Here is a 7,750-nt window from a genome sequence, read left to right as displayed (position 1 = left end):
TTGTTCGTAGTGATGCTTTCTAAGGCCCACTTGACTTCACATTCCAGAATGTCTGGCTCTAGGTCAATGATCACACCATCGTGATTATCTGGGTCATGAAGATCTTTTTTGTACAGTTCTTCTGTGTATTCTTGCCATCTTTTCTTAGAATCTTCTGCTTCTGTTAGGTCCATACCATTTCTGTCCCTTATCGAGCCCATCTTTGCATGAAATGTTCCCTTTGGTATCTTTGATTTTCTTGAAGAGTTCTCTAGTCTTTCCCATTCTGGTGTTTTCCTCTATTTCTTTGCATTGATCGCTGAAGAAGGCTTTCTTATCTCTTCTTGCTATTCTTTGGAACTTTGCATTCAGATGTTTATATCTTTCCTTTTCTCCTTTGCTTTTCACTTTTCTTCTTCTCACAGCTCTTTTTAAGGCCTCCCCAGACGGCCATTTTGCTTTTTTTGCATTTCTCAGCATCATAGTAAGCATCAATTAACTAATTAACTCTGGATAGATATATTAATCTCAGATTTAAAAAATATTTCAAATTGAGAGATTTAGAGTTAATAATCAGTGGGTTTTGCAATTTTAGTCAGTTATTCATGTGGACAAGTCCATATATTTTATAAGTAAAGAATTATGTTTTCCAGAACATGGAAAAATTCTGAGGACAGTATGTGAATTGGAATGTCAGAGAAAGATAAGCTGTTTATAATCTCACACATATATTGAACCTAAAAAGATCAAACCTTCTCAAAATCGATTGATGGTCTCCAGGATATTGAATGTGGAGTTAGTAGGAGATGTTGGGTCAAACTATACAAACTTTCTGATATTCAATGAACAAGTTCTGGGATTTCAATGCAGAAGGTCACTCTATTTAACAATAGTATGTCAAGTAAACTTGACATTTGTCAATACAGTAAGATCTGTTCTCATTATAAAAAACTAAAAATGGTAACCATGTGATGTGATAAACATGTTAATTAATCCTATTCTGGTAATCATGAAGTGAAGTGAAAGTAGCTCAGTCACATCCAACTCTTTGCGACCCCATGGACTTCTCCATGGAATTCTCCAGGCCAGAATACTGGAGTGAGTAGCCTTTCCCTTCTCCAGGGGATTTTCCCAATCCAGGGATTGAACCCAGGTCTCCCACATTGCAGGTGGACTCTTTACTAGCTGAGCCACAAGGGAAGCCCAAGAAGGCTGGAGTGGGTATCCTATCCCTTCTCTAGAGGACCTTTCCGATCCAGGAATCAAACCAGGGTCTCTAACATTGCAGGAGGATTCTTTAACAATAGAGGGAAGCCCAATCTTTTCACAATGCATGCATACATCAGCTTATCATCTTTATACCTATACACAATCTTTTTCAATTTTATCTAATTAAAGGTGGAAAGAAAGAGGAGATTCCTTAAAAAACTAGAAATTGAACTGCCATATGACCCAGCAATCCCACTGCTGGGCATACACACTGAGGAAACCAGAATTGAAAGAGACATGTCTACCCCAATGTTCATTGCAGCACTGTTTATAATAGCCAGGACATGGAAGCAACCTAGATGTCCATCAGCAGATGAATGGATAAGAAAGCTGTGGTACATATACACAATGGAATATTACTCAGCCGTTAAAAAGAATACATTTGAATCAGTTCTAATGAGGTGGATGAAACTGGAGCCGATTATACAGAGTGAAGTAAGCTAGAAAGAAAAACACCAATACAGTATACTAATGCATATATATGGAATTTATAAAGATGGTAATGATAACCCTGTATGCAAGACAGCAAAAAAGACACAGATGTATAGAACAGTCTTTTGGACTGTGGGAGAGGGAAAGGGTGGGATGATTTGGGAGAATGGCATTGAAACATGTATAATATCATATAAGAAACGAATCACCAGTCCAGGTTCGATGCAGGATACAGGATGCCTGAGGCTGGTGCATTGGGATGGCCCAGAGCAATGGTATGGGGAGGGAGATGGGAGGCGGGGTTCAGGATTGGGAACACATTTACACCCGTGGCGGATTCATGTTGATGTATGGCAAAACCAATACAATATTGTAGAGTAATTAGCCTCTAAATAAAATAAATAAATTTAAATTTTAAAAAAAATGAAGAAACGCCCTCCCCTCGAGAGGACTGGAAGCAACTTTTATGTTCCTATTGTGTCTTTTATATTGCTATTTTCATTATTACAGTATTGTATTTAATTATTTATCAGTCAGTCTTCCCCTTGACTGAAAACTTTTTGAAGGAAGAATTGCCTTTCATTTTTGTAGCCTTGGGTTCCTAGTACTGTTAGACATTATTCATAAGTGAAAGAACAAATAAATAAAATTTCACTAAGATTAAAAAAAAAAAAAAAAGAGGAAAATAAGTCTGGAAGGTGAAGAGACAAAGAGCAATGGAAAGGGCACTGGTAAATTACATCATTTTACTTTCATTTTCAAATATTAACCATTCTGTCACTTCCTCCAAGATAATCTCCTACTCTTCTCCCCATTCTCAGCCCTGGTTGAGTGAAAAACAAAAAACAAAAAAACTGCCCACTCTTTCTTTTTGCCCTTTGGGTTTGCAAACAGCCATGTATTTAAATCATTATTTAATATCACCTGATTTGTGAGCATTCTTTGTCAAAGTACTGAGCATTCCATAACTTTTCATCAAAGCTCTCTGCATCTGAGAAACAATAGGGAATATTTGGTAAAATATGATAAACTAAAAATGCCAAGTGACGTTTTTCACTGATAATCATATCTCTGTAACACAAAATAACAAAGAGTATGGCATTTACCCAATGTGTGTGTATGTCTATGTGTAATACAACACACAAAATATGCAATATTTATACAATATAATGCAACATATGCCACTGGTGCCACTTGTACTTAGTTTCTCGGTTGTGTTTGACTTTGTGTGATCTCATAGACTGTGGCCCCCGATGCTTATCTGTCCATGGGAGTCTCCCTCCAAACAAGAATAGTGGCTTGGGTTGCCATGCCCTCCTCCAGTGTTTCTTCCTACAGATTTTTTCATTTCTTGTTACTGAGGAACACATTTTCTCTTTAAAGCATCTTTCAATTAAGAACTACATTTTTAAGTAAAACAGAAATCCTATTGGGAGATATTTTACATTATCCAACTGATAATAATATTGTAGTTTCCCAAACTCCAGTTTACATTGCTGGGTGGGTGTAGGTTTAAGGGAAGTTTGTCTATAGGGTCTTGAGAAGCAGAAGTGTTAAAAAGCTAAAAGTGGGCTTCATTTGAATAAAATTTAACCCAAAGAGTTTTTGAAGTAAAAAAAAAAAAAAAAAAAAACTTTAGAAGAATTAATTTAGAAAGTGATGACCAATGACAATGCTACCTGCTCCTAGTCTGTATCAGATACTTAAATAATGATTGAGAAATTCCTTTGTAACACCAATGCATCCTTGTGTCAGGTTCTTGACTTTAACTGGTAGAATATTATTAGCAATTAGCTGTGATGTTAATTGGCAGGATCTCCTGGAGTAGGAAATGGAAACCCACTGCACTGTTCTTGCCTAGAGAATCCCATGGACAGAGGAGTCCAGCAGGCTATGGCCATAGGGTTGCAGAGTTGGATACAGCTGAAGCAACTTAGCCCACACAGACATGAGGTTGTGTTAATCATGCCAAGAATGATGGTGATGTATAAAAAAGCATCAAAAATTGAACCTAGAATCATTTCCCCAAAGTTAAAAATGTGCTAGCTACATGAATTTTATTAATAGCTTGATCTGTTGCCTGGTTTTGAAAAAAAATAATAAATTAGAATCAAACAAGAAACAAACAAACAAAAATAAACAAATAGAAAAGCAAACTAAATAAATAAGAAAATGTGCACCCCTGTGAAATCCTGAATTAGGATTCAAATGAAGTAGGAAATTAGGTATGAATAGCATTTTTAATTTTATCTCATTTAAAAGATATTGTCACCTTCTTTTCATTTTCTTAATAAGTAAGGATGCTGAGAAAATTTTTGCACATCAACTTGCTGCTTATATATTTTCTTGCTGAGAGTGTCTGTTCAATTCCCTTGCCAGTTGGTACAAAGCTTTTTACTTTATTATAATGAATGAGAACTCTTTATGTATTTTGGAAACAAGTACTGTCATACATATAAATATATGGCTTTCAAATCTTTTCTTCATTTTCTTGTTATATATGGGCTTTCTTGGTGGCTCAGATGGTAAAGAATCTGCTTGAAATTCAGGAGACCCAGACGGTACAGTAAAAATAACCACTCCTAATACAGTTTTTTTCTGATTATACTTATGCACACCATTCTAGTTATTTCTTGATACATAAATAGCATTTCATAACTTAAAACAATAATCACTGGCTCATTATTTCCTTCCTTCTTGTGTTGACTGAGGTCACATGAAGTTCTTAGTGGAAAGAAGTTCTATAAGGTCAGTCACATCTGGCACAGGATGAGAATGTCTAAAGGAGGGACTTGATTCTCCCCTTCCCCCTCCAGGTATCTCAGAACCTGTCACAAGTTATATGCAGAACGTTAGTTCGACTTCCTACATAGCATCTCATGACTTTCATATGCTGTCTTCTTACAGGCTAGACTCAGAATTGACTTATAATATTTCTGTTAACTTCTGTTGGTCAAACACAAAAAAGTGTGGTAAAAATTAAAAGGGAGGATAAACAGGCAAAGTATCTTTGAAGAAAATGTGTAAATAGTGTACAGTACTTTTAAATTTTCCCCAACTAGTATTTGCCTATTGTAGAACTTTGTAAGTTCTAATTCCAGATTTATTTATCAATAGCTTTTGCTATTGCAATTAAATATGTGAGAATATGTACAGTCTCTTCCCTTTTGAATTTTAATCATTTAAAAAATGTTATACAATTTAAAAAGTTAACTTCAATTTATAATTATTACAAAATAATGGCTATATTCTTCATGATGTAAAATACATCCTCAAGTTTATTTTGGATCCAATAGTTTCACCTCCCACTCCCCTCACCCAATCTTGTCCCTTACTACCTCCCCACTGGTAACCACCAGTGTGTCTTCTTTATCTGTGAGTTTGCTTCTTTTATGTTATTCACTGATTTGTGATACTTTTTATATCCCAAATATAAGCAGTATCACACAGTATGTATTTTTCTCTGTCTGTTTTATTTCACTTAGCAGAATACCATCCAAGTCTACCCATGTCATAGAAATGGCAAAAATTCCTTTTATATGGCTAAGTACTATTCTATTGTACATATATACCACATCCTCTTTATCTACTCATTTGTTTACAGACACAACACTTAGGTTGATTTCACGTCTTGGCAATTGTGAATAATGATGCTATGAACACTGGTGTATGTGTGTGTGTGTTTAGTATTTTTGCTATTGTTTGTTTTCTTGTTTTTGGATACATATCAAAAGTGGAATTTCTGGGTCATATAATAGTTCTATTTTTATCTCTTGGAGAAACCTCTTTACTGTTTCCACAGTAACATGTGTGCAGTCTCTTTATTTTTCTTGAAATGTACTTAAAAAAAAAAAAAACAAAACTGAATGAAACAGTGTTTGAACAGCACATATATAGAAGGGAAAGTGCCAGGCATTTCAATCATTTGATTTGCTTTAAAAGGAGGATTAGTTCTAGGATCTTGGGAAGTAGCACAATCACACCAAATACCAAGATAATATAGATGAAAGCTTAAAGAGTGTGGAGAATTGCATTGTTGTCTATCAGGGATGATTTGGGGAGAACATAAAACTGAAGCTTCAGATATTTCTCAATTTTTCCTGTAAATAATGTTGATAGTAGCAAACACATTAGTTTAAGAAATAAAATTAAAGTTCTGATTTAGAAAAATTGACATACATGTAAAAATTTTAAGCAAGTCATTTTTTTACACATATGAGCTATATCAGCAGAAAAATCCTTAAAGCATATATATTCCTTTCCTTTGTACATCATTATCCACTTCAATAGCCAGAAATACTAAACAATAAATATTTAGAAAGCACTACATTTTTGAATCCTTGTACCAGAAAGTTTAGAAGGAAAAATATATATTTTTTCATGAGTTTTTAATTGCAATGGAAACATTTTATATGAACATAATTCAGAAATGAGTGAATTATTTTGGAGATGTAAGAGAGTCACAGAGTCAGTGAAATGTCCCTGAATGACATGCAGTTGGAGGATGGGAATAAATTTATGTTTGATGATGAAGTCTGCCTTGAAAAATATCACTGACCAGACTGTTAATAGCATCATTAGTCATAATAGATTAAGTTTTTACTGTTGTTTTGTTGCTGTCATGTTCAACTCTTTGCAACCCCATGGACTTTAACCTTCCAGGCTCCTCTGTTCATGGAATTTCCCAAACAAAAATACTGGAATGTGTTGCCATTTCCTTCTCCAGGACATCTTCCTGACCCAGGGATTGAACCCATATCTCCTGCATGGCAGGCTGATTTTTCACTACTGGACTACCAGGAAAGCCCAAATAGAAAACAACACAATGATCATTCATCTAAAGAATGGATCAATAAAACGTGTTCAGTTCAGTCAGTTGGTTCAGTCACTCAGTCGTGTCTGACTCTTTGCGACCCCATGAACTGCAGCACCTGTCCATCACCAACTCCTGGAGCTTACTTAAAATCATGACCATTGAGTCAGTGATGCCATCCAACCATCTCATCCTCCGTCATCTCCTTCTCCATCCATCTTCAATCTTTCCCAGCATCAGGGTCTTTTCAAAAGAGTCAGCTGTTCACATCAGGTGGCCAAAGTATTGGAGTTTCAGCTTCGGCATCAGTCCTTCCAATGAATATTCAGAGTTGATTTCCGTTAGGATGGACTGGTTGTATCTTCTTGCAGTCCAAGAGACTCTCAAGAGTCTTCTCCAACACCACAGTTCAAAAGCATCAATCCTTCAGTGCTCAGCCTTCTTTATAGTCCAAGTCTCACATCCATACATGACTACTGGAAAACCATAGCTTTGACTAGATGGACTTTTGTTGGCAAAATAATGTTTCTGCATTTTTTTTTGTCTTTTTATTTATTCATTTGGTTTTTTTTTATTTTGTTTGAAAATATTTATTATATAACAAAACATAGATATTCTGGAAAACAATCAGATGAATGCACTTGAAAAGTTTTGTTTTGTTTTTTTTTTAAGTCTCTCACTGTTTCCATTGTTTCCCCATCTATTTGCCACAAAGTGGTGGGACTGCATGCCATGATCTTAGTTTTTTGAATGTTGTTTTTTTTTTTGCTTGGGGCTGGTGCACTGGGACGACCCAGAGGGATGGTGTGGGGAGGGAGGAGGGAGGAGGGTTCAGGATGGGGAACACATGTATTTATTTATTTTTACTTTACAATATTGTATTGGTTTTGCCATACATCAACATGCATCTTCCATGGGTGTACACGTGTTCCCCATCCTGAACCCCCCTCCCACCTCCCTCCCCATACCATCCCTCCGGGTCATCCCAATGCACCAGCCCCAAGCTTCCTGTATCCTGCATTGAACCTGGACTGGTGATTCGTTTCTTATATGATATTATACATGTTTTAATGCCATTCTCCCAAATCATCCCTGCCCTCTCCCAGAGTCCAAAAGACTGTTCTATACATCTATGTCTCTTTTGCTGTCTAGCATACAGGGTTGTCATTACAACCTTACAATTTAGAAAGGTTGTCTTTCTAAATTCCATATATATGCATTTGTATATCTGCTTTTTAATATGCTGTCTAGATTGGT

This window comes from Bison bison, unplaced genomic scaffold (genome assembly GCF_000754665.1).
Source record: "Bison bison bison isolate TAMUID 2011002044 unplaced genomic scaffold, Bison_UMD1.0 scf7180017858073, whole genome shotgun sequence".
In the NCBI taxonomy this organism is placed as follows: Eukaryota; Metazoa; Chordata; class Mammalia; order Artiodactyla; family Bovidae; genus Bison; species Bison bison.
Note: the sequence above shows the minus strand (reverse complement) of the source record.